Source organism: Myxine glutinosa, chromosome 1 (assembly GCF_964187855.1).
Source record: "Myxine glutinosa chromosome 1, kmMyxGlut1.1, whole genome shotgun sequence".
NCBI classification, from domain to species: Eukaryota; Metazoa; Chordata; class Myxini; order Myxiniformes; family Myxinidae; genus Myxine; species Myxine glutinosa.
In genome coordinates, this window is record NC_136261.1 from 371,236,791 (window position 1) to 371,264,326 (window position 27,536).

The window sequence follows — 27,536 nt, forward strand, 5'->3', positions numbered from 1 at the left end:
TAATTAAATTTCATTTCTCTTCTGACCATTATTAACTCAGGCACCTTTTGAGTTAGGAAGCTGATATTTGGACATGCCAATGACCAGGTGATTTGGCTGCAAAGGATATTTTTGATTTATTAATTAATCAATTAATCGATTAATTATTTAATTATTCGATTAATGACAAAAAAATTTTTTTTTTAAAAGTTACAGATTCTGATGAAATAGTGGTAGTTTATGTGTTCTCTGACCAAATTGATTAATAATTTAATTTTTTTATGATTATTATTTATTTATTTTCATTATTAATCATTTATTTATTTTCTTTCTCATTTGGCCAATATCTCAGGCACCTTTTGAGCTGGGAAGCTAATATTTGGACATGAGTGACCAAGTGATGTGGCTATCAAGGATATTTTTGATTTATTGATTAATCATTTCATCTATTAAGTATTTATTGATTAATCGATTAATTATTTATTGAGTAATCAATTAATTATTTAATTTTTTATAAATGATTTATTTAATTAAATTTCTAAAAGATACATCTTCGGATGAAGCACTACTGGTTTAGTTATGCGATTAGCCAATTGATTATGAAAATATTTTGTGATAATCTTTTATTGATTTTAATTATACAATTAATCAATCAATTAGTGTACACCTCTCCCTCCCAATGCAGCCTCAATGAGCTGCACTGCGGTATTGCCGGGCGCCGGAGGCGCCCCGGCAATGCCGCGCTGCAGCATATTTAATTATTTGGCATGGGGCGGTGTACTTTGAATGTATGTGTACTTGTTTGTTTTCTTGTTTGTTTGTCCGGGCGATATCTCAGCCATCCTTTGAGCTAGGAAGCTGAAATTTCGGCACAGTAGTGAGCAAGTCCTTTGTCAAATACGGTATTTTTGTTTTTTGAATAATCAATTAATTGAGGAGTTATTTAATTATTAGCGTTTAATTAAGTACTTATTTAATTAATTAAATTTCATTTCTCTTCTGACCATTATTAACTCAGGCACCTTTTGAGTTAGGAAGCTGATATTTGGACATGCCAATGACCAGGTGATTTGGCTGCAAAGGATATTTTTGATTTATTAATTAATCAATTAATCGATTAATTATTTAATTATTCGATTAATGACAAAAAAATTTTTTTTTTTAAAGTTACAGATTCTGATGAAATAGTGGTAGTTTATGTGTTCTCTGACCAAATTGATTAATAATTTAATTTTTTTATGATTATTATTTATTTATTTTCATTATTAATCATTTATTTATTTTCTTTCTCATTTGGCCAATATCTCAGGCACCTTTTGAGCTGGGAAGCTAATATTTGGACATGAGTGACCAAGTGATGTGGCTATCAAGGATATTTTTGATTTATTGATTAATCATTTCATCTATTAATTATTTATTGATTAATCGATTAATTAATTATTTATTGAGTAATCAATTAATTATTTAATTTTTTATAAATGACTTATTGAATTAAATTTCTAAAAGATACATCTTCGGATGAAGCACTAGTGGTTTAGTTCTGCGATTAGCCAATTGATTATGAAAATATTTTGTTATAATCTTTTATTGATTTTAATTATACAATTAATCAATCAATTGGTGTACACCTCTCCCTCCCAATGCAGCCTCAATGAGCTGCACTGCGGTATTGCCGGGCGCCGGAGGCGCCCCGGCAATGCCGCGCTGCAGCATATTTAATTATTTGGCATGGGGGCGGTGTACTTTGAATGTATGTGTACTTGTTGTACACCGCTCCTTTCCTATGCCATCTCCAGGCATTGCAAATCGTCATTGCTGGGCACCGAAGGGGGCTCGGCAGTGACGCACGCTGAAAGAGAGTACTCAGTTTTCACTCTGGTTTCTTTCTTGTTTTCTTTCTTGTTTTCTTTCTTGTTTGTTTGTCCGGACGATATCTCAGCCATCCTTTGAGCTAGGAAGCTGAAATTTCGGCACAATAGTGAGCAAGTCCATTGTCAAAAACGGTATTTTTAAAATTTAATTAATCAATAAATTGAGGAGTTATTTAATTATTAGCGATTAATTAAGTACTTATTTAATTAATCAAATTTCCTTTCTCTTCTGACCATTAACTCAGGCACCTTTTGAGCTGGGAAGCTAATATTTGGACATGAGTGACCAAGTGATGTGGCTATCAAGGATATTTTTGATTTATTGATTAATCATTTCATCTATTAAGTATTTATTGATTAATCGATTAATTATTTATTGAGTAATCAATTAATTATTTAATTTTTTATAAATGACTTTAATTAAATTTCTAAAAGATACATCTTCGGATAAAGCACTACTGGTTTAGTTATGCGATTAGCCAATTGATTATGAAAATATTTTGTGATAATCTTTTATTGATTTTAATTATACAATTAATAAATCAATTAGTGTACACCTCTCCCTCCCAATGCAGCCTCAATGAGCTGCACTGCGGTATTGCCGGGCGCCGGAGGCGCCCCGGCAATGCCGCGCTGCAGCATATTTAATTATTTGGCATGGGGCGGTGTACTTTGAATGTATGTGTACTTGTTGTACACCGCTCCTTTCCTATGCCATCTCCAGGCATTGCAAATCGTCATTGCCGGTCACCAAAGGGGGCTCGGCAGTGACGCACGCTGAAAGAGAGTACTCAGTTTTCACTCTGGTTTCTTGCTTTCTTGTTTTCTTGGTTGTCCGGGCGATATCTCAGCCATCCTTTGAGCTAGGAAGCTGAAATTTCGGCACAGTAGTGAGCAAGTCCTTTGTCAAATACGGTATTTTTTGTTTTTTTAATAATCAATTAATTGAGGAGTTATTTAATTATTAGCGTTGAATTAAGTACTTATTTAATTAATTAAATTTCATTTCTCTTCTGACCATTATTAACTCAGGCACCTTTTGAGTTAGGAAGCTGATATTTGGACATGCCAATGACCAGGTGATTTGGCTGCAAAGTATATTTTTGATTTATTAATTAATCAATTAATCGATTAATTATTTAATTATTCGATTAATGACAAAAAAAATTTTTTTTTTAAAGTTACAGATTCTGATGAAATAGTGGTAGTTTTTGTGTTCTCTGACCAAATTGATTAATAATTTAATTTTTTAATGATTATTATTTATTTATTTTCATTATTAATCATTTATTTATTTTCTTTCTCATTTGGCCAATATCTCAGGCACCTTTTGAGCTGGGAAGCTAATATTTGGACATGAGTGACCAAGTAATGTGGCTATCAAGGATATTTTTGATTTATTGATTAATCATTTCATCTATTAAGTATTTATTGATTAATCGATTAATTATTTATTGAGTAATCAATTAATTATTTAATTTTTTATAAATGACTTATTTAATTAAATTTCTAAAAGATACATCTTCGGATGAAGCACTACTGGTTTAGTTATGTGATTAGCCAATTGATTATGAAAATATTTTGTGATAATCTTTTATTGATTTTAATTATACAATTAATCAATCAATTAGTGTACACCTCTCCCTCCCAATGCAGCCTCAATGAGCTGCACTGCGGTATTGCCGGGCGCCGGAGGCGCCCCGGCAATGCCGCGCTGCAGCATATTTAATTATTTGGCATGGGGCGGTGTACTTTGAATGTATGTGTACTTGTTGTACACCGCTCCTTTCCTATGCCATCTCCAGGCATTGCAAATCGTCATTGCCGGGCACCAAAGGGGGCTCGGCAGTGACGCGCGCTGAAAGAGAGTACTCAGTTTTCACTCTGGTTTCTTTCTTGTTGTACACCGCTCCTTTCCTGTGCCATCTCCAGGCATTGCAAATCGTCATTGCCGGGCACCAAAGGGGGCTCGGCAGTGACGCACGCTGAAAGAGAGTACTCAGTTTTCACTCTGGTTTCTTGCTTTCTTGTTTTCTTTCTTTCTTTCTTGGTTGTCCGGACGATATCTCAGCCATCCTTTGAGCTAGGAAGCTGAAATTTCGGCACAGTAGTGAGCAAGTCCTTTGTCAAATACGTTATTTTTTGTTTTTTTAATAATCAATTAATTGAGGAGTTATTTAATTATTAGCGTTTAATTAAGTACTTATTTAATTAATTAAATTTCATTTCTCTTCTGACCATTATTAACTCAGGCACCTTTTGAGTTAGGAAGCTGATATTTGGACATGCCAATGACCAGGTGATTTCGCTGCAAAGGATATTTTTGATTTATTAATTAATCAATTAATCGATTAATTATTTAATTATTCGATTAATGACCCAAAAAAATTTTTTTTTTAAGTTACAGATTCTGATGAAATAGTGGTAGTTTATGTGTTCTCTGACCAAATTGATTACTAATTTAATTTTTTTATGATTATTATTTATTTATTTTCATTATTAATCATTTATTTATTGTACACCGCTCCTTTCCTATGCCATCTCCAGGCATTGCAAATCGTCATTGCCGGGCACCAAAGGGGGCTCGGCAGTGACGCACGCTGAAAGAGAGTACTCAGTTTTCACTCTGGTTTCTTGCTTTCTTGTTGTACACCGCTCCTTTCCTATGCCATCTCCAGGCATTGCAAATCGTCATTGCCGGGCACCAAAGGGGGCTCGGCAGTGACGCACGCTGAAAGAGAGTACTCAGTTTTCACTCTGGTTTCTTGCTTTCTTGTTGTACACCGCTCCTTTCCTATGCCATCTCCAGGCATTGCAAATCGTCATTGCCGGGCACCAAAGGGGGCTCGGCAGTGACGCACGCTGAAAGAGAGTACTCAGTTTTCACTCTGGTTTCTTGCTTTCTTGTTTTCTTGTTTGGTTGTCCGGGCGATATCTCAGCCATCCTTTGAGCTAGGAAGTTGAAATTTCGGCACAATAGTGAGCAAGTCCTTTGTCAAAAACGGTATTTTTTTTTTTTGATTAATCAATAAATTGAGGAGTTATTTAATTATTAGCGATTAATTAAGTACTTATTTAATTAATCAAATTTCCTTTCTCTTCTGACCATTAACTCAGGCACCTTTTGAGTTAGGAAGCTGACATTTGGACATGCCAATGAACAGGTGATTTGGCTGCAAAGGATATTTTTGATTTATTTATTAATCAATTAATCTATTAATTATTTAATTATTCGATTAATGACAAAAAAAAAATTTTTTTTAAGTTACAGATTCTGATGAAATAGTGGTAGTTTATGTGTTCTCTGACCAAATTGATTAATAATTAAATTTTTTTTATGATTATTATTTAGTTATTTTCATTATTAATCATTTTTTTATTTTCTTTCTCATTTGGCCAATATCTCAGGCACCTTTTGAGCTGGGAAGCTAATATTTGTACATGAGTGACCAAGTGATGTGGCTATCAAGGATATTTTTGATTTATTGATTAATCATTTCATCTATTAATTATTTATTGATTAATCGATTAATTATTTATTGAGTAATCAATTAATTATTTAATTTTTTATAAATGACTTATTTAATTAAATTTCTAAAAGATACATCTTCGGATGAAGCACTAGTGGTTTAGTTATGCGATTAGCCAATTGATTATGAAAATATTTTGTGATAATCTTTTATTGATTTTAATTATACAATTAATCAATCAATTAGTGTACTGCTCTCCCTCCCAATGCAGCCTCAATGAGCTGCACTGCGGTATTGCCGGGCGCCAGAGGCGCCCCGGCAATGCCGCGCTGCAGCATATTTAATTATTTGGCATGGGGCGGTGTACTTTGAATGTATGTGTACTTGTTTGTTTTCTTGTTTGTTTTTCCGGGCGATATCTCAGCCATCCTTTGAGCTAGGAAGCTGAAATTTCGGCACAGTAGTGAGCAAGTCCTTTTTCAAATACGGTATTTTTTGTTTTTTGAAAAATCAATTAATTGAGGAGTTATTTAATTATTAGCGTTTAATTAAGTACTTATTTAATTAATTAAATTTCATTTCTCTTCTGACCATTATTAACTCAGGCACCTTTTGAGTTAGGAAGCTGATATTTGGACATGCCAATGACCAGGTGATTTGGCTGCAAAGGATATTTTTGATTTATTAATTAATCAATTAATCGATTAATTATTTAATTATTCGATTAATGCCAAAAAAAATTTTTTTTTTTAAGTTACAGATTCTGATGAAATAGTGGTAGTTTATGTGTTCTCTGACCAAATTGATTAATAATTTAATTTTTTTATGATTATTATTTATTTATTTTCATTATTAATCATTTATTTATTTTCTTTCTCATTTGGCCAATATCTCAGGCACCTTTTGAGCTGGGAAGCTAATATTTGGACATGAGTGACCAAGTGATGTGGCTATCAAGGATATTTTTGATTTATTGATTAATCATTTCATCTATTAATTATTTATTGATTAATCGATTAATTATTTATTGAGTAATCAATTAATTATTTAATTATTTATAAATGACTTATTTAATTAAATTTCTAAAAGATACATCTTCGGATGAAGCACTAGTGGTTTAGTTATGCGATTAGCCAATTGATTATGAAAATATTTTGTGATAATCTTTTATTGATTTTAATTATACAATTAATCAATGAATTAGTGTACACCTCTCCCTCCCAATGCAGCCTCAATGAGCTGCACTGCGGTATTGCCGGGCGCCGGGGGCGCCCCGGCAATTCCGCGCTGCAGCACATTTAATTATTTGGCATGGGGCGGTGTACTTTGAATGTATTTGTACTTGTCTTTCTTTCTTTCTTGGTTTTCCGGACGATATCTCAGCCATCCTTTGAGCTAGGAAGCTGAAATTTCGGCACAGTAGTGAGCAAGTCCTTTGTCAAATACAATATTTTTTGTTTTTTGAATAATCAATTAATTGAGGAGTTATTTAATTATTAGCGTTTAATTAAGTACTTATTTAATTAATTAAATTTCATTTCTCTTCTGACCATTATTAACTCAGGCACCTTTTGAGTTAGGAAGCTGATATTTGGACATGCCAATGACCAGGTGATTTGGCTGCAAAGGATATTTTTGATTTATTAATTAATCAATTAATCGATTAATTATTTAATTATTCGATTAATGACAAAAAAAATTTTTTTTAAAAGTTACAGATTCTGATGAAATAGTGGTAGTTTATGTGTTCTCTGACCAAATTGATTAATAATTACATTTTTTTATGATTATTATTTATTTATTTTCATTATTAATCATTTATTTATTTTCTTTCTCATTTGGCCAATATCTCAGGCACCTTTTGAGCTGGGAAGCTAATATTTGGACATGAGTGACCAAGTGATGTGGCTATCAAGGATATTTTTGATTTATTGATTAATCATTTCATCTATTAAGTATTTATTGATTAATCGATTAATTATTTATTGAGTAATCAATTAATTATTTAATTTTTTATAAATAACTTATTTAATTAAATTTCTAAAAGATACATCTTCGGATGAAGCACTACTGGTTTAGTTATGCGATTAGCCAATTGATTATGAAAATATTTTGTGATAATCTTTTATTGATTTTAATTATACAATTAATCAATCAATTAGTGTACACCTCTCCCTCCCAATGCAGCCTCAATGAGCTGCACTGCGGTATTGCCGGGCGCCGGAGGCGCCCCGGCAATGCCGCGCTGCAGCATATTTAATTATTTGGCATGAGGCGGTGTACTTTGAATGTATGTGTACTTGTTGTACACCGCTCCTTTCCTATGCCATCTCCAGGCATTGCAAATCGTCATTGCTGGGCACCGAAGGGGGCTCGGCAGTGACGCACGCTGAAAGAGAGTACTCAGTTTTCACTCTGGTTTCTTGTACACCGCTCCTTTCCTATGCCATCTCCAGGCATTGCAAATCGTCATTGCCGGGCACCAAAGGGGGCTCGGCAGTGACGCACGCTGAAAGAGAGTACTCAGTTTTCACTCTGGTTTCTTGCTTTCTTGTTGTACACCGCTCCTTTCCTATGCCATCTCCAGGCATTGCAAATCGTCATTGCCGGGCACCAAAGGGGGCTCGGCAGTGACGCACGCTGAAAGAGAGTACTCAGTTTTCACTCTGGTTTCTTGCTTGTTTTCTTTCTTGGTTGTCCGGGCGATATCTCAGCCATCCTTTGAGCTAGGAAGCTGAAATTTCGGCACAGTAGTGAGCAAGTCCTTTGTCAAATACGGTATTTTTTGTTTTTTGAATAATCAATTAATTGAGGAGTTATTTAATTATTAGCGTTTAATTAAGTACTTATTTAATTGATTAAATTTCATTTCTCTTCTGACCATTAACTCAGGCACCTTTTGAGTTAGGAAGCTGATATTTGGACATGCCAATGACCAGGTGATTTGGCTGCAAAGGATATTTTAGATTTATTAATTAATCAATTAATCGATTAATTATTTAATTATTCGATTAATGACAAAAAGAATTTTTTTTTTAAAGTTACAGATTCTGATGACATAGTGGTAGTTTATGTGTTCTCTGACCAAATTGATTAATAATTTAATTTTTTTATGATTATTATTTATTTATTTTCATTATTAATCATTTATTTATTTTCTTTCTCATTTGGCCAATATCTCAGGCACCTTTTGAGCTGGGAAGCTAATATTTGGACATGAGTGACCAAGTGATGTGGCTATCAAGGATATTTTTGATTTATTGATTAATCATTTCATCTGTTAAGTATTTATTGATTAATCGATTAATTATTTATTGAGTAATCAATTAGTTATTTAATTTTTTATAAATGACTTATTTAATTAAATTTCTAAAAGATACATCTTCGGATGAAGCACTACTGGTTTAGTTATGCGATTAGCCAATTGATTATGAAAATATTTTGTGATAATCTTTTATTGATTTTAATTATACAATTAATCCATCAATTAGTGTACACCTCTCCCTCCCAATGCAGCCTCAATGAGCTGCACTGCGGTATTGCCGGGCGCCCGAGGCGCCCCGGCAATGCCGCGCAGCAGCATATTTAATTATTTGGCATGGGGCGGTGTACTTTGAATGTTTCTGTACTTGTTGTACACCGCTCCTTTCCTATGCCATCTCCAGGCATTGCAAATCGTCATTGCCGGGCACCAAAGGGGGCTCGGCAGTGACGCACGCTGAAAGAGAGTACTCAGTTTTCACTCTGGTTTCTTGCTTTCTTTCTTTCTTTCTTGTTTGGTTGTCCGGGCGATATCTCAGCCATCCTTTGATCTAGGAAGCTGAAATTTCGGCACAGTAGTGAGCAAGTCCTTTGTCAAATACGGTATTTTTTGTTTTTTTAATAATCAATTAATTGAGGAGTTATTTAATTATTAGCGTTTAATTAAGTACTTATTTAATTAATTAAATTTCATTTCTCTTCTGACCATGATTAACTCAGGCACCTTTTGAGTTAGGAAGCTGATATTTGGACATGCCAATGACCAGGTGATTTGGCTGCAAAGGATATTTTTGATTTATTAATTAATCAATTAATCGATTAATTATTTAATTATTCGATTAATGACAAAAAAAAATTTTTTTTTAAAGTTACAGATTCTGATGAAATAGTGGTAGTTTTTGTGTTCTCTGACCAAATTGATTAATAATTTAATTTTTTAATGATTATTATTTATTTATTTTCATTATTAATCATTTATTTATTTTCTTTCTCATTTGGCCAATATCTCAGGCACCTTTTGAGCTGGGAAGCTAATATTTGGACATGAGTGACCAAGTAATGTGGCTATCAAGGATATTTTTGATTTATTGATTAATCATTTCATCTATTAAGTATTTATTGATTAATCGATGAATTATTTATTGAGTAATCAATTAATTATTTAATTTTTTATAAATGACTTATTTAATTAAATTTCTAAAAGATACATCTTCGGATGAAGCACTACTGGTTTAGTTATGTGATTAGCCAATTGATTATGAAAATATTTTGTGATAATCTTTTATTGATTTTAATTATACAATTAATCAATCAATTAGTGTACACCTCTCCCTCCCAATGCAGCCTCAATGAGCTGCACTGCGGTATTGCCGGGCGCCGGAGGCGCCCCGGCAATGCCGCGCTGCAGCATATTTAATTATTTGGCATGGGGCGGTGTACTTTGAATGTATGTGTACTTGTTGTACACCGCTCCTTTCCTATGCCATCTCCAGGCATTGCAAATCGTCATTGCCGGGCACCAAAGGGGGCTCGGCAGTGACGCACGCTGAAAGAGAGTACTCAGTTTTCACTCTGGTTTCTTGCTTTCTTGTTGTACACCGCTCCTTTCCTATGCCATCTCCAGGCATTGCAAATCGTCATTGCCGGGCACCAAAGGGGGCTCGGCAGTGACGCACGCTGAAAGAGAGTACTCAGTTTTCACTCTGGTTTCTTGCTTTCTTGTTGTACACCGCTCCTTTCCTATGCCATCTCCAGGCATTGCAAATCGTCATTGCCGGGCACCAAAGGGGGCTCGGCAGTGACGCACGCTGAAAGAGAGTACTCAGTTTTCACTCTGGTTTCTTGCTTTCTTGTTTTCTTGTTTGGTTGTCCGGGCGATATCTCAGCCATCCTTTGAGCTAGGAAGCTGAAATTTCGGCACAGTAGTGAGCAAGTCCTTTTTCAAATACGGTATTTTTTGTTTTTTGAAAAATCAATTAATTGAGGAGTTATTTAATTATTAGCGTTTAATTAAGTACTTATTTAATTAATTAAATTTCATTTCTCTTCTGACCATTATTAACTCAGGCACCTTTTGAGTTAGGAAGCTGATATTTGGACATGCCAATGACCAGGTGATTTGGCTGCAAAGGATATTTTTGATTTATTAATTAATCAATTAATCGATTAATTATTTAATTATTCGATTAATGACAAAAAAAATTTTTTTTTTTAAGTTACAGATTCTGATGAAATAGTGGTAGTTTATGTGTTCTCTGACCAAATTGATTAATAATTTAATTTTTTTATGATTATTATTTATTTATTTTCATTATTAATCATTTATTTATTTTCTTTCTCATTTGGCCAATATCTCAGGCACCTTTTGAGCTGGGAAGCTAATATTTGGACATGAGTGACCAAGTGATGTGGCTATCAAGGATATTTTTGATTTATTGATTAATCATTTCATCTATTAATTATTTATTGATTAATCGATTAATTATTTATTGAGTAATCAATTAATTATTTAATTATTTATAAATGACTTATTTAATTAAATTTCTAAAAGATACATCTTCGGATGAAGCACTAGTGGTTTAGTTATGCGATTAGCCAATTGATTATGCAAATATTTTGTGATAATCTTTTATTGATTTTAATTATACAATTAATCAATGAATTAGTGTACACCTCTCCCTCCCAATGCAGCCTCAATGAGCTGCACTGCGGTATTGCCGGGCGCCGGGGGCGCCCCGGCAATTCCGCGCTGCAGCACATTTAATTATTTGGCATGGGGCGGTGTACTTTGAATGTATTTGTACTTGTCTTTCTTTCTTTCTTGGTTTTCCGGACGATATCTCAGCCATCCTTTGAGCTAGGAAGCTGAAATTTCGGCACAGTAGTGAGCAAGTCCTTTGTCAAATACAATATTTTTTGTTTTTTGAATAATCAATTAATTGAGGAGTTATTTAATTATTAGCGTTTAATTAAGTACTTATTTAATTAATTAAATTTCATTTCTCTTCTGACCATTATTAACTCAGGCACCTTTTGAGTTAGGAAGCTGATATTTGGACATGCCAATGACCAGGTGATTTGGCTGCAACGGATATTTTTGATTTATTAATTAATCAATTAATCGATTAATTATTTAATTATTCGATTAATGACAAAAAAAATTTTTTTTTAAAGTTACAGATTCTGATGAAATAGTGGTAGTTTATGTGTTCTCTGACCAAATTGATTAATAATTACATTTTTTTATGATTATTATTTATTTATTTTCATTATTAATCATTTATTTATTTTCTTTCTCATTTGGCCAATATCTCAGGCACCTTTTGAGCTGGGAAGCTAATATTTGGACATGAGTGACCAAGTGATGTGGCTATCAAGGATATTTTTGATTTATTGATTAATCATTTCATCTATTAAGTATTTATTGATTAATCGATTAATTATTTATTGAGTAATCAATTAATTATTTAATTTTTTATAAATAACTTATTTAATTAAATTTCTAAAAGATACATCTTCGGATGAAGCACTACTGGTTTAGTTATGCGATTAGCCAATTGATTATGAAAATATTTTGTGATAATCTTTTATTGATTTTAATTATACAATTAATCAATCAATTAGTGTACACCTCTCCCTCCCAATGCAGCCTCAATGAGCTGCACTGCGGTATTGCCGGGCGCCGGAGGCGCCCCGGCAATGCCGCGCTGCAGCATATTTAATTATTTGGCATGGGGCGGTGTACTTTGAATGTATGTGTACTTGTTGTACACCGCTCCTTTCCTATGCCATCTCCAGGCATTGCAAATCGTCATTGCTGGGCACCGAAGGGGGCTCGGCAGTGACGCACGCTGAAAGAGAGTACTCAGTTTTCACTCTGGTTTCTTGTACACCGCTCCTTTCCTATGCCATCTCCAGGCATTGCAAATCGTCATTGCCGGGCACCAAAGGGGGCTCGGCAGTGACGCACGCTGAAAGAGAGTACTCAGTTTTCACTCTGGTTTCTTGCTTTCTTGTTGTACACCGCTCCTTTCCTATGCCATCTCCAGGCATTGCAAATCGTCATTGCCGGGCACCAAAGGGGGCTCGGCAGTGACGCACGCTGAAAGAGAGTACTCAGTTTTCACTCTGGTTTCTTGCTTTCTTGTTTGTTTTCTTGCTTGTTTGTTTGTCCGGACGATATCTCAGCCATCCTTTGAGCTAGGAAGCTGAAATTTCGGCACAATAGTGAGCAAGTCCTTTGTCAAAAACAGTATTTTTTGTTTTTTGATTAATCAATTAATTGATGAGTTATTTAATTATTAGCGATTAATTAAGTACTTATTTAATTAATTAAATTTCATTTCTCTTCTGACCATTAACTCAGGCACCTTTTGAGTTAGGAAGCTGATATTTGGACATGCCAATGACCAGGTGATTTGGCTGCAAAGGCTATTTTTGATTTATTAATTAATTAATTAATCAATTAATCGATTAATTATTTAATTATTTGATTAATGACAAAAAAAAATTTTTTTTTAACTTACAGATTCTGATGAAATGGTGATGGTTTATGTGTTCTCTGACCGAATTGATTAATAATTTAATTTATTTATGATTATTATTTATTTATTTTCATTATTAATCATTTATTTATCTTCTTTCTCATTTGGCCAATATCTCAGGCACCTTTTGAGCTCAGAAGCTAATATTTGGACATGAGTGACCAAGTGATATGGCTATCAAGGATATTTTTGATTTATTGATTAATCAATTAATCAATGTATCGATTAATTATTTAATTATTCGATAAATTACTAAAAAAAAAATTTTGCCCCCAGTTACAGATTCTGATGAAATGGTGGTGCTTTATGTGTTCTGTGACCGAATTGATTGATAATTTAATTTTTTAATGATTATTATTTATTTATTTTCATTATTAATCATTGATTTATTTTCTTTCTCATTTGGCCAATATCTCAGGCACCTTTTGAGCTGGGAAGCTAATATTTGGACATGACAGTGACCAAGTGATGTGGCTATCAAGGATATTTTTGATTAATTGATTAATCATTTAATCGATTCATTATTTATTGATTAATCGATGAATTACTTATTGATTAATCAATTAATTATTAAATTTTTTATTAATGACTTATTTGATTAAATTTCTAAAAGATACATCTTCGGATGAAGCACGAGTGGTTTTGTTATGGTATTAGCCAATTGATTAAGAAAATATTTTGTGATAATCTTTTATTGATTTTAATTATACAATTAATCAATCAATTAGTGTACACCTCTCCCTCCCAATGCAGCCTCAATGAGCTGCGCTGTAGGATATTTAATTATTTGGCATGGGGGCGGTGTACTTTGAATGTATGTGTACTTGTGATTATTATTTATTTATTTTCATTATTAATCATTTATTTATTTTCTTTCTCATTTGGCCAATATCTCAGGCACCTTTTGAGCTGGGAAGCTAATATTTGGACATGAGTGACCAAGTGATGTGGCTATCAAGGATATTTTTGATTTATTGATTAATCATTTCATCTATTAAGTATTTATTGATTAATCGATTAATTATTTATTGAGTAATCAATTAATTATTTAATTTTTTATAAATGACTTATTTAATTAAATTTCTAAAAGATACATCTTCGGGTGAAGCACTAGTGGTTTAGTTATGCGATTAGCCAATTGATTATGAAAATATTTTGTGATAATCTTTTATTGATTTTAATTATACAATTAATCAATCAATTAGTGTACACCTCTCCCTCCCAATGCAGCCTCAATGAGCTGCACTGCGGTATTGCCGGGCGCCAGAGGCGCCCCGGCAATGCCGCGCTGCAGCATATTTAATTATTTGGCATGGGGCAGTGTACTTTGAATGTATGTGTACTTGTTGTACACCGCTCCTTTCCTATGCCATCTCCAGGCATTGCAAATCGTCATTGCCGGGCACCAAAGGGGGCTCGGCAGTGACGCACGCTGAAAGAGAGTACTCAGTTTTCACTCTGGTTTCTTGCTTTCTTTCTTTCTTTCTTTCTTGGTTGTCCGGACGATATCTCAGCCATCCTTTGAGCTAGGAAGCTGAAATTTCGGCACAGTAGTGAGCAAGTCCTTTGTCAAATACGGTATTTTTTGTTTTTTGAATAATCAATTAATTGAGGAGTTATTTAATTATTAGCGTTTAATTAAGTACTTATTTAATTAATTAAATTTCATTTCTCTTCTGACCATTATTAACTCAGGCACCTTTTGAGTTAGGAAGCTGATATTTGGACATGCCAATGACCAGGTGATTTGGCTGCAAAGGATATTTTTGATTTATTAATTAATCAATTAATCGATTAATTATTTAATTATTCGATTAATGACCAAAAAAATTTTTTTTTTAAAGTTACAGATTCTGATGAAATAGTGGTAGTTTATGTGTTCTCTGACCAAATTGATTACTAATTTAATTTTTTTATGATTATTATTTATTGATTTTCATTATTAATCATTTATTTATTTTCTTTCTCATTTGGCCAATATCTCAGGCACCTTTTGAGCTGGGAAGCTAATATTTGGACATGAGTGACCAAGTGATGTGGCTATCAAGGATATTGTACACCGCTCCTTTCCTATGCCATCTCCAGGCATTGCAAATCGTCATTGCCGGGCACCAAAGGGGGCTCGGCAGTGACGCACGCTGAAAGAGAGTACTCAGTTTTCACTCTGGTTTCTTTCTTGTTTTCTTGCTTTCTTGGTTGTCCGGGCGATATCTCAGCCATCCTTTGAGCTAGGAAGCTGAAATTTCGGCACAGTAGTGAGGAAGTCCTTTGTCAAATACGGTATTTTTTGTTTTTTGAATAATCAATTAATTGAGGAGTTATTTAATTATTAGCGTTTAATTAAGTACTTATTTAATTAATTAAATTTCATTTCTCTTCTGACCATTATTAACTCAGGCACCTTTTGAGTTAGGAAGCTGATATTTGGACATGCCAATGACCAGGTGATTTGGCTGCAAAGGATATTTTTGATTTATTAATTAATCAATTAATCGATTAATTATTTAATTATTCGATTAATGACAAAAAAATTTTTTTTTTTTAAGTTACAGATTCTGATGAAATAGTGGTAGTTTATGTGTTCTCTGACCAAATTGATTAATAATTTAATTTTTTTATGATTATTATTTATTTATTTTCATTATTAATCATTTATTTATTTTCTTTCTCATTTGGCCAATATCTCAGGCACCTTTTGAGCTGGGAAGCTAATATTTGGACATGAGTGACCAAGTGATGTGGCTATCAAGGATATTTTTGATTTATTGATTAATCATTTCATCTATTAAGTATTTATTGATTAATCGATTAATTATTTATTGAGTAATCAATTAATTATTTAATTTTTTATAAATGACTTATTTAATTAAATTTCTAAAAGATACATCTTCGGATGAAGCACTACTGGTTTAGTTATGCGATTAGCCAATTGATTATGAAAATATTTTGTGATAATCTTTTATTGATTTTAATTATACAATTAATCAATCAATTAGTGTACACCTCTCCCTCCCAATGCAGCCTCAATGAGCTGCACTGCGGTATTGCCGGGCGCCGGAGGCGCCCCGGCAATGCCGCGCTGCAGCATATTTAATTATTTGGCATGGGGCGGTGTACTTTGAATGTATGTGTACTTGTTTGTTTTCTTGTTTGTTTGTCCGGGCGATATCTCAGCCATCCTTTGAGCTAGGAAGCTGAAATTTCGGCACAGTAGTGAGCAAGTCCTTTGTCAAATACGGTATTTTTGTTTTTTGAATAATCAATTAATTGAGGAGTTATTTAATTATTAGCGTTTAATTAAGTACTTATTTAATTAATTAAATTTCATTTCTCTTCTGACCATTATTAACTCAGGCACCTTTTGAGTTAGGAAGCTGATATTTGGACATGCCAATGACCAGGTGATTTGGCTGCAAAGGATATTTTTGATTTATTAATTAATCAATTAATCGATTAATTATTTAATTATTCGATTAATGACAAAAAAATTTTTTTTTTTAAAGTTACAGATTCTGATGAAATAGTGGTAGTTTATGTGTTCTCTGACCAAATTGATTAATAATTTAATTTTTTTATGATTATTATTTATTTATTTTCATTATTAATCATTTATTTATTTTCTTTCTCATTTGGCCAATATCTCAGGCACCTTTTGAGCTGGGAAGCTAATATTTGGACATGAGTGACCAAGTGATGTGGCTATCAAGGATATTTTTGATTTATTGATTAATCATTTCATCTATTAAGTATTTATTGATTAATCGATTAATTATTTATTGAGTAATCAATTAATTATTTAATTTTTTATAAATGACTTATTTAATTAAATTTCTAAAAGATACATCTTCGGATGAAGCACTACTGGTTTAGTTATGCGATTAGCCAATTGATTATGAAAATATTTTGTGATAATCTTTTATTGATTTTAATTATACAATTAATCAATCAATTAGTGTACACCTCTCCCTCCCAATGCAGCCTCAATGAGCTGCACTGCGGTATTGCCGGGCGCCGGAGGCGCCCCGGCAATGCCGCGCTGCAGCATATTTAATTATTTGGCATGGGGCGGTGTACTTTGAATGTATGTGTACTTGTTTGTTTTCTTGTTTGTTTGTCCGGGCGATATCTCAGCCATCCTTTGAGCTAGGAAGCTGAAATTTCGGCACAGTAGTGAGCAAGTCCTTTGTCAAATACGGTATTTTTGTTTTTTGAATAATCAATTAATTGAGGAGTTATTTAATTATTAGCGTTTAATTAAGTACTTATTTAATTAATTAAATTTCATTTCTCTTCTGACCATTATTAACTCAGGCACCTTTTGAGTTAGGAAGCTGATATTTGGACATGCCAATGACCAGGTGATTTGGCTGCAAAGGATATTTTTGATTTATTAATTAATCAATTAATCGATTAATTATTTAATTATTCGATTAATGACAAAAAAAATTTTTTTTTTAAAGTTACAGATTCTGATGAAATAGTGGTAGTTTATGTGTTCTCTGACCAAATTGATTAATAATTTAATTTTTTTATGATTATTATTTATTTATTTTCATTATTAATCATTTATTTATTTTCTTTCTCATTTGGCCAATATCTCAGGCACCTTTTGAGCTGGGAAGCTAATATTTGGACATGAGTGACCAAGTGATGTGGCTATCAAGGATATTTTTGATTTATTGATTAATCATTTCATCTATTAATTATTTATTGATTAATCGATTAATTAATTATTTATTGAGTAATCAATTAATTATTTAATTTTTTATAAATGACTTATTGAATTAAATTTCTAAAAGATACATCTTCGGATGAAGCACTAGTGGTTTAGTTCTGCGATTAGCCAATTGATTATGAAAATATTTTGTTATAATCTTTTATTGATTTTAATTATACAATTAATCAATCAATTGGTGTACACCTCTCCCTCCCAATGCAGCCTCAATGAGCTGCACTGCGGTATTGCCGGGCGCCGGAGGCGCCCCGGCAATGCCGCGCTGCAGCATATTTAATTATTTGGCATGGGGGCGGTGTACTTTGAATGTATGTGTACTTGTTGTACACCGCTCCTTTCCTATGCCATCTCCAGGCATTGCAAATCGTCATTGCTGGGCACCGAAGGGGGCTCGGCAGTGACGCACGCTGAAAGAGAGTACTCAGTTTTCACTCTGGTTTCTTTCTTGTTTTCTTTCTTGTTTTCTTTCTTGTTTGTTTGTCCGGACGATATCTCAGCCATCCTTTGAGCTAGGAAGCTGAAATTTCGGCACAATAGTGAGCAAGTCCATTGTCAAAAACGGTATTTTTAAAATTTAATTAATCAATAAATTGAGGAGTTATTTAATTATTAGCGATTAATTAAGTACTTATTTAATTAATCAAATTTCCTTTCTCTTCTGACCATTAACTCAGGCACCTTTTGAGCTGGGAAGCTAATATTTGGACATGAGTGACCAAGTGATGTGGCTATCAAGGATATTTTTGATTTATTGATTAATCATTTCATCTATTAAGTATTTATTGATTAATCGATTAATTATTTATTGAGTAATCAATTAATTATTTAATTTTTTATAAATGACTAATTAAATTTCTAAAAGATACATCTTCGGATAAAGCACTACTGGTTTAGTTATGCGATTAGCCAATTGATTATGAAAATATTTTGTGATAATCTTTTATTGATTTTAATTATACAATTAATAAATCAATTAGTGTACACCTCTCCCTCCCAATGCAGCCTCAATGAGCTGCACTGCGGTATTGCCGGGCGCCGGAGGCGCCCCGGCAATGCCGCGCTGCAGCATATTTAATTATTTGGCATGGGGCGGTGTACTTTGAATGTATGTGTACTTGTTGTACAGCGCTCCTTTCCTATGCCATCTCCAGGCATTGCAAATCGTCATTGCCGGTCACCAAAGGGGGCTCGGCAGTGACGCACGCTGAAAGAGAGTACTCAGTTTTCACTCTGGTTTCTTGCTTTCTTGTTTTCTTGGTTGTCCGGGCGATATCTCAGCCATCCTTTGAGCTAGGAAGCTGAAATTTCGGCACAGTAGTGAGCAAGTCCTTTGTCAAATACGGTATTTTTTGTTTTTTTAATAATCAATTAATTGAGGAGTTATTTAATTATTAGCGTTTAATTAAGTACTTATTTAATTAATTAAATTTCATTTCTCTTCTGACCATTATTAACTCAGGCACCTTTTGAGTTAGGAAGCTGATATTTGGACATGCCAATGACCAGGTGATTTGGCTGCAAAGTATATTTTTGATTTATTAATTAATCAATTAATCGATTAATTATTTAATTATTCGATTAATGACAAAAAAAAATTTTTTTTTAAAGTTACAGATTCTGATGAAATAGTGGTAGTTTTTGTGTTCTCTGACCAAATTGATTAATAATTTAATTTTTTAATGATTATTATTTATTTATTTTCATTATTAATCATTTATTTATTTTCTTTCTCATTTGGCCAATATCTCAGGCACCTTTTGAGCTGGGAAGCTAATATTTGGACATGAGTGACCAAGTAATGTGGCTATCAAGGATATTTTTGATTTATTGATTAATCATTTCATCTATTAAGTATTTATTGATTAATCGATTAATTATTTATTGAGTAATCAATTAATTATTTAATTTTTTATAAATGACTTATTTAATTAAATTTCTAAAAGATACATCTTCGGATGAAGCACTACTGGTTTAGTTATGTGATTAGCCAATTGATTATGAAAATATTTTGTGATAATCTTTTATTGATTTTAATTATACAATTAATCAATCAATTAGTGTACACCTCTCCCTCCCAATGCAGCCTCAATGAGCTGCACTGCGGTATTGCCGGGCGCCGGAGGCGCCCCGGCAATGCCGCGCTGCAGCATATTTAATTATTTGGCATGGGGCGGTGTACTTTGAATGTATGTGTACTTGTTGTACACCGCTCCTTTCCTATGCCATCTCCAGGCATTGCAAATCGTCATTGCCGGGCACCAAAGGGGGCTCGGCAGTGACGCGCGCTGAAAGAGAGTACTCAGTTTTCACTCTGGTTTCTTTCTTGTTGTACACCGCTCCTTTCCTGTGCCATCTCCAGGCATTGCAAATCGTCATTGCCGGGCACCAAAGGGGGCTCGGCAGTGACGCACGCTGAAAGAGAGTACTCAGTTTTCACTCTGGTTTCTTGCTTTCTTGTTTTCTTTCTTTCTTTCTTGGTTGTCCGGACGATATCTCAGCCATCCTTTGAGCTAGGAAGCTGAAATTTCGGCACAGTAGTGAGCAAGTCCTTTGTCAAATACGTTATTTTTTGTTTTTTTAATAATCAATTAATTGAGGAGTTATTTAATTATTAGCGTTTAATTAAGTACTTATTTAATTAATTAAATTTCATTTCTCTTCTGACCATTATTAACTCAGGCACCTTTTGAGTTAGGAAGCTGATATTTGGACATGCCAATGACCAGGTGATTTCGCTGCAAAGGATATTTTTGATTTATTAATTAATCAATTAATCGATTAATTATTTAATTATTCGATTAATGACCCAAAAAATTTTTTTTTTTAAGTTACAGATTCTGATGAAATAGTGGTAGTTTATGTGTTCTCTGACCAAATTGATTACTAATTTAATTTTTTTATGATTATTATTTATTTATTTTCATTATTAATCATTTATTTATTGTACACCGCTCCTTTCCTATGCCATCTCCAGGCATTGCAAATCGTCATTGCCGGGCACCAAAGGGGGCTCGGCAGTGACGCACGCTGAAAGAGAGTACTCAGTTTCACTCTGGTTTCTTGCTTTCTTGTTGTACACCGCTCCTTTCCTATGCCATCTCCAGGCATTGCAAATCGTCATTGCCGGGCACCAAAGGGGGCTCGGCAGTGACGCACGCTGAAAGAGAGTACTCAGTTTTCACTCTGGTTTCTTGCTTTCTTGTTGTACACCGCTCCTTTCCTATGCCATCTCCAGGCATTGCAAATCGTCATTGCCGGGCACCAAAGGGGGCTCGGCAGTGACGCACGCTGAAAGAGAGTACTCAGTTTTCACTCTGGTTTCTTGCTTTCTTGTTTTCTTGTTTGGTTGTCCGGGCGACATCTCAGCCATCCTTTGAGCTAGGAAGTTGAAATTTCGGCACAATAGTGAGCAAGTCCTTTGTCAAAAACGGTATTTTTTTTTTTTGATTAATCAATAAATTGAGGAGTTATTTAATTATTAGCGATTAATTAAGTACTTATTTAATTAATCAAATTTCCTTTCTCTTCTGACCATTAACTCAGGCACCTTTTGAGTTAGGAAGCTGACATTTGGACATGCCAATGAACAGGTGATTTGGCTGCAAAGGATATTTTTGATTTATTTATTAATCATTTAATCGATTAATTATTTAATTATTCGATTAATGACAAAAAAAAATTTTTTTTTAAGTTACAGATTCTGATGAAATAGTGGTAGTTTATGTGTTCTCTGACCAAATTGATTAATAATTAAATTTTTTTATGATTATTATTTAGTTATTTTCATTATTAATCATTTTTTTATTTTCTTTCTCATTTGGCCAATATCTCAGGCACCTTTTGAGCTGGGAAGCTAATATTTGTACATGAGTGACCAAGTGATGTGGCTATCAAGGATATTTTTGATTTATTGATTAATCATTTCATCTATTAATTATTTATTGATTAATCGATTAATTATTTATTGAGTAATCAATTAATTATTTAATTTTTTATAAATGACTTATTTAATTAAATTTCTAAAAGATACATCTTCGGATGAAGCACTAGTGGTTTAGTTATGCGATTAGCCAATTGATTATGAAAATATTTTGTGATAATCTTTTATTGATTTTAATTATACAATTAATCAATCAATTAGTGTACACCTCTCCCTCCCAATGCAGCCTCAATGAGCTGCACTGCGGTATTGCCGGGCGCCAGAGGCGCCCCGGCAATGCCGCGCTGCAGCATATTTAATTATTTGGCATGGGGCGGTGTACTTTGAATGTATGTGTACTTGTTTGTTTTCTTGTTTGTTTTTCCGGGCGATATCTCAGCCATCCTTTGAGCTAGGAAGCTGAAATTTCGGCACAGTAGTGAGCAAGTCCTTTTTCAAATACGGTATTTTTTGTTTTTTGAAAAATCAATTAATTGAGGAGTTATTTAATTATTAGCGTTTAATTAAGTACTTATTTAATTAATTAAATTTCATTTCTCTTCTGACCATTATTAACTCAGGCACCTTTTGAGTTAGGAAGCTGATATTTGGACATGCCAATGACCAGGTGATTTGGCTGCAAAGGATATTTTTGATTTATTAATTAATCAATTAATCGATTAATTATTTAATTATTCGATTAATGACAAAAAAATTTTTTTTTTTTAAGTTACAGATTCTGATGAAATAGTGGTAGTTTATGTGTTCTCTGACCAAATTGATTAATAATTTAATTTTTTTATGATTATTATTTATTTATTTTCATTATTAATCATTTATTTATTTTCTTTCTCATTTGGCCAATATCTCAGGCACCTTTTGAGCTGGGAAGCTAATATTTGGACATGAGTGACCAAGTGATGTGGCTATCAAGGATATTTTTGATTTATTGATTAATCATTTCATCTATTAATTATTTATTGATTAATCGATTAATTATTTATTGAGTAATCAATTAATTATTTAATTATTTATAAATGACTTATTTAATTAAATTTCTAAAAGATACATCTTCGGATGAAGCACTAGTGGTTTAGTTATGCGATTAGCCAATTGATTATGAAAATATTTTGTGATAATCTTTTATTGATTTTAATTATACAATTAATCAATGAATTAGTGTACACCTCTCCCTCCCAATGCAGCCTCAATGAGCTGCACTGCGGTATTGCCGGGCGCCGGGGGCGCCCCGGCAATTCCGCGCTGCAGCACATTTAATTATTTGGCATGGGGCGGTGTACTTTGAATGTATTTGTACTTGTCTTTCTTTCTTTCTTGGTTTTCCGGACGATATCTCAGCCATCCTTTGAGCTAGGAAGCTGAAATTTCGGCACAGTAGTGAGCAAGTCCTTTGTCAAATACAATATTTTTTGTTTTTTGAATAATCAATTAATTGAGGAGTTATTTAATTATTAGCGTTTAATTAAGTACTTATTTAATTAATTAAATTTCATTTCTCTTCTGACCATTATTAACTCAGGCACCTTTTGAGTTAGGAAGCTGATATTTGGACATGCCAATGACCAGGTGATTTGGCTGCAAAGGATATTTTTGATTTATTAATTAATCAATTAATCGATTAATTATTTAATTATTCGATTAATGACAAAAAAATTTTTTTTTTAAAGTTACAGATTCTGATGAAATAGTGGTAGTTTATGTGTTCTCTGACCAAATTGATTAATAATTACATTTTTTTATGATTATTATTTATTTATTTTCATTATTAATCATTTATTTATTTTCTTTCTCATTTGGCCAATATCTCAGGCACCTTTTGAGCTGGGAAGCTAATATTTTTTTTTTTTTTTTTTTTTTTTTTTTTTTTTTTTTTTGTATACAATATCGAGGCTCGTGAAAGAGCGAACATTAATCACACAGAAAGACAAACCGACACATAAAACATATAACATAGGGAGCGGTAGACAAGATGGGGAGAGAGGGGGAAGGACACAAACACAACATTTGAGAGCAGGGACCGAGAGACATGGAGACATCGAGAGATCTGAGAGAGGGCGAGGGCTTTGGGGGGAGGGGGGGGGCGTGGGAAGGGGGCAGTGGGAGAGGTATAAAACATATGGACACTGCCAGGACTTCCAGGAAAGAAGTTGGAATTTCAAACAAGGTGGATCTGGGGTGAATTAGCGGGGGTAGAAAAGATCAAGGTTTTGGATGGGGGAAGATAAGAGATGGTGGTGAACAGCTGTTTTAAAGACCTGGAGGGAGGAGTGGGATTGAAGGGAGTGAGGGAGTTTGTTCCAGAGGCGGGAGAAAAGAGGAATGAAAGAGTGAAGGTGAGCGGAGAGCCGAGATTTCGGCAGTTTAACCATCAGAGGGTTGCTGGCAGATCTTGTGCGACCTGTAGGAATATTTGGGGGACAGAGCACAGAGAGAGCTGGGGGTGCAAGGCCGGAGAGGAGTCGGTAGAAGACAGAAAGACCACCTACCTGCCTGCGGTGAGTGAGTGAAAGGCCCTCAGAGATAGCTTCATCGCGGGAGATTCCAATAATTCTGAAAGCTTTGGTTTCAACAGCGTGAAGCCGAGCTAGGTGTGAGGCAGGAGCACCGGCCCATAGGGGAGAACAGTATTCCATTGAGCTGCGGATGAAAGCCTTGTATGTGGTGAAGAGCTCAGGTGTGCCGAGGAAGGACTTCGCACGACGGAGGATGCCCAGTCGGCGACTGGCTTTGGAGGCCAGCTTGGAAATGTGGTTTTCCCAAGAAAGATCATGGCAGATAGTGAGACCCAAAATCTTGAGCGACAGAACTTCTTGGAGAGGATTGTTGAGAAAGTAGATGGGAGGGTTGTCCAGTCGATCTTTTCGGAGAGACATAGTAAGAGTGTGAGATTTGTCAGGATTGAAAGACATGTTCCACTTGTTTGACCAGTCTGTGATTTTGTCCAGGTCTTCAGAGAGTGAGGAGGCAGCAGACTGCCGATCTGAGGGAAGAGGAATGGAGCGGCAGAGAGTGGAGTCATCAGCAAAGAGATAGAGAGGATTTTCGAGAGAGTCAGAGAGATCATTGATGAAGACCAGAAAAAGCACGGGGCCCAGAACACTGCCTTGGGGAACTCCAGCCTGAACAGGAAGAGGAGATGAGAGAAACCCATTCAGGGCCACACGTTGACGACGACTAGAGAGGAAGTCCGCCAGCCATGCGTGGAGATTTCCATGGATACCAAAGGAGGAGAGTTTGGTGAGCAGAGCGGGGTGCCAGACCGTGTCGAAGGCACGTGATATGTCGAGGGAGACAGCTCTAATTTCCTGTTTGGCATTGAGGACCTCCATCCATTGTTGAGACAGCAGAAGCAGCATGTCCAGAGTAGAGTGACCTGGTCTGAAACCAAATTGATGATCAGAGATCAAGCCATTGGAGAAGAGGAAAGATTTCATATCAGAAGCAATGATGGATTCCATGACTTTGCTGATAATTGGGAGAAGGCTGATTGGTCTGTAGTTGCTAGGATCTGTTTTTGCACCTTTTTTGTGCAAAGCGGTGATGTTGGCTGATTTCCAAGCAGATGGCAGTTGACCTTGAGCAAAAGAGAGGGTGAAGAGAACAGAGAGAGGGTGAGATAGAGCAGCAGAGCAGGATTTTAGGACCCGTGGGCTGATGCCGTCGGGTCCAGTTGCAGAATCAGAGTCGAGGGTTGACAGAAACTTTTCCACCTTGTCAGGAGGAAAGGACACGGAGTCCAGGAGCAGCAGGGTACGACTGGGTATGGTGGGTACAGAGAGGGATGGGTTTGGGACACAAGATTTAGAGGCAAACACAGAGTTGAGGCATTCAGCTTTTTCACGTGCGGAGTCAGCTGTGTAGCCGTTTGAGGTAAGGGAGGGGATGGAGGGGGAACAAACACCAGAAACGGATTTGACCAGACGCCACCAGGATTTGGAAGAGGGAGACAGATAAGAGAGTTCGGTCTTGAGAACGGAGAGATATTGTTTCCTGGCTCTCCTGAGGGTGGACACACACTTGTTTCGGGCTTTGTGAAAGGAAATGAGATTTCCTTCCGTTGGATTTGCTTTCCAGGAGACGAAGGCAAGTTGTTTCTGGGCAACAGCCTCACCACAAGATTCCGTGTACCATGGACGGGAGGAAGGGTATGACAACTGAAGACGAGATGGGATAAATCTGTGCATGAGAGAGAGCAATTTACTTTGGAAGAATTCCCAGGATGAGTTGATGTCAGAGGTGGTAGAGATGGGAGACCAGTCCAGATGATTGATGGCTGCTTGAAGACCGTGCCAGTTGGCCTGAGTGAAATGCCAGACTCGTCGACGCTGAGCAGGCTCCCTGAGGATGGTCAGAGAGATGTCCACTTTAACAAGGACATGATCAGATGTTCCGATCGGAGCAGAAGAAGAGCAGCAGACATTTTCAGGGAAGTTAGTCATAACCAAGTCCAGAAGAGAAGATGTTCCGTTGACTGAGATCCGGGTCGGGAAATTGACAGATTGTGTCAGTCCCAGTGAGTCGCAGAAGTCCTTTGCTGAGGAGCCATGGCTGGTGAGAGAGGTACCCACACCCAGCCAACTGGCATGATGACAGTTGAAATCACCACATATGAGGAAGAGAGAGTTGGGATGACTAGATAGAAGTTGGTCCATATCATCAGACAGCGAGATGTAGATGGAGTCATCACTGTTTGGTGGACGGTACAACACACATATGAACAAGAGGTGGGAGCGAAGGGGAAGCCGTAGCCAGAGGTATTCCTGGGGGTGAGGTGGAGAGAGTGCAGTGCAGGGCGAGTGAGGAAGAGAGTTTTTGATAAAGATAGCAACCCCGCCTCCAGGACGAGGCTCAGGTCTATCATACCGGAGGAGGGAGTAGCCCGGGAGAGATACTATGGAATCAGAGACATCATAAAGGAGGAAAGTTTCTGTTAAGCAGATCACGTCTGGTTTGACAGAAGCAACCTGTATGGAGAGATCGGTTAAGTTTGAACGAAGGCCCCGGATGTTTGAGGTCCATACCGTTAATGAAGAGGAAGGGGGAGCATCAGATACAGAACAGGGGGGAGGAGGGGTAGGGTAAGATGTGGAAGAGGTGGAAGAGGTAGGGAGAGCTGTTGAAGGTGTGTCAGAGATTTCAGAATAGCTCGGAGAAAGGGAAGGATGGGGCGGACAAAAGGTTTGATGGTGATTGGGTGAGCCACAATGAGGTGTTATTTGAGGAGGGGGAAGAGCGAGGCAGAAGGTTGGGGGAGATGGAGGTGAGAGTTTGAAGGGGGAAGAAGCGGGGAGGACGCTTTGAGGAGGGGGAGTGAGCGGGGGGAAATTGAGAAGCAATGAGGGTGGGGAGATTTGAAGGGGAGGGGTGAGGGGGGAGTTTGGGAGGGAAGGGACAAGGGGAGGGATTTGAAAGGGATGGGATATGGGGGAGATTTGGAGGGGAGGGGTGAGGCAGGATTCTAGGAGGGGAGGGGCGAGGGGGCGTCTTGGCGGGGAGGGGTGAGGGGGTAGTTTAGGAGGGAGGGGGCAAGGGGGGAGATTTGAAAGGGATGGGTGATGGGGAAGATTTGGAGGGGAGGGGTGATGGGGAAGATTTGGAGGGGAGGGGTTATGGGGAAGATTTGGAGGGGAGGGGTGAGATTGGATTTTTGAAAGTGTACGATTTATGGGAAACGAACATTTATTGCAAAATGAGTTTCTTGTGACCTTCGAGTTAAAAATACGTTTAAGGACGCTG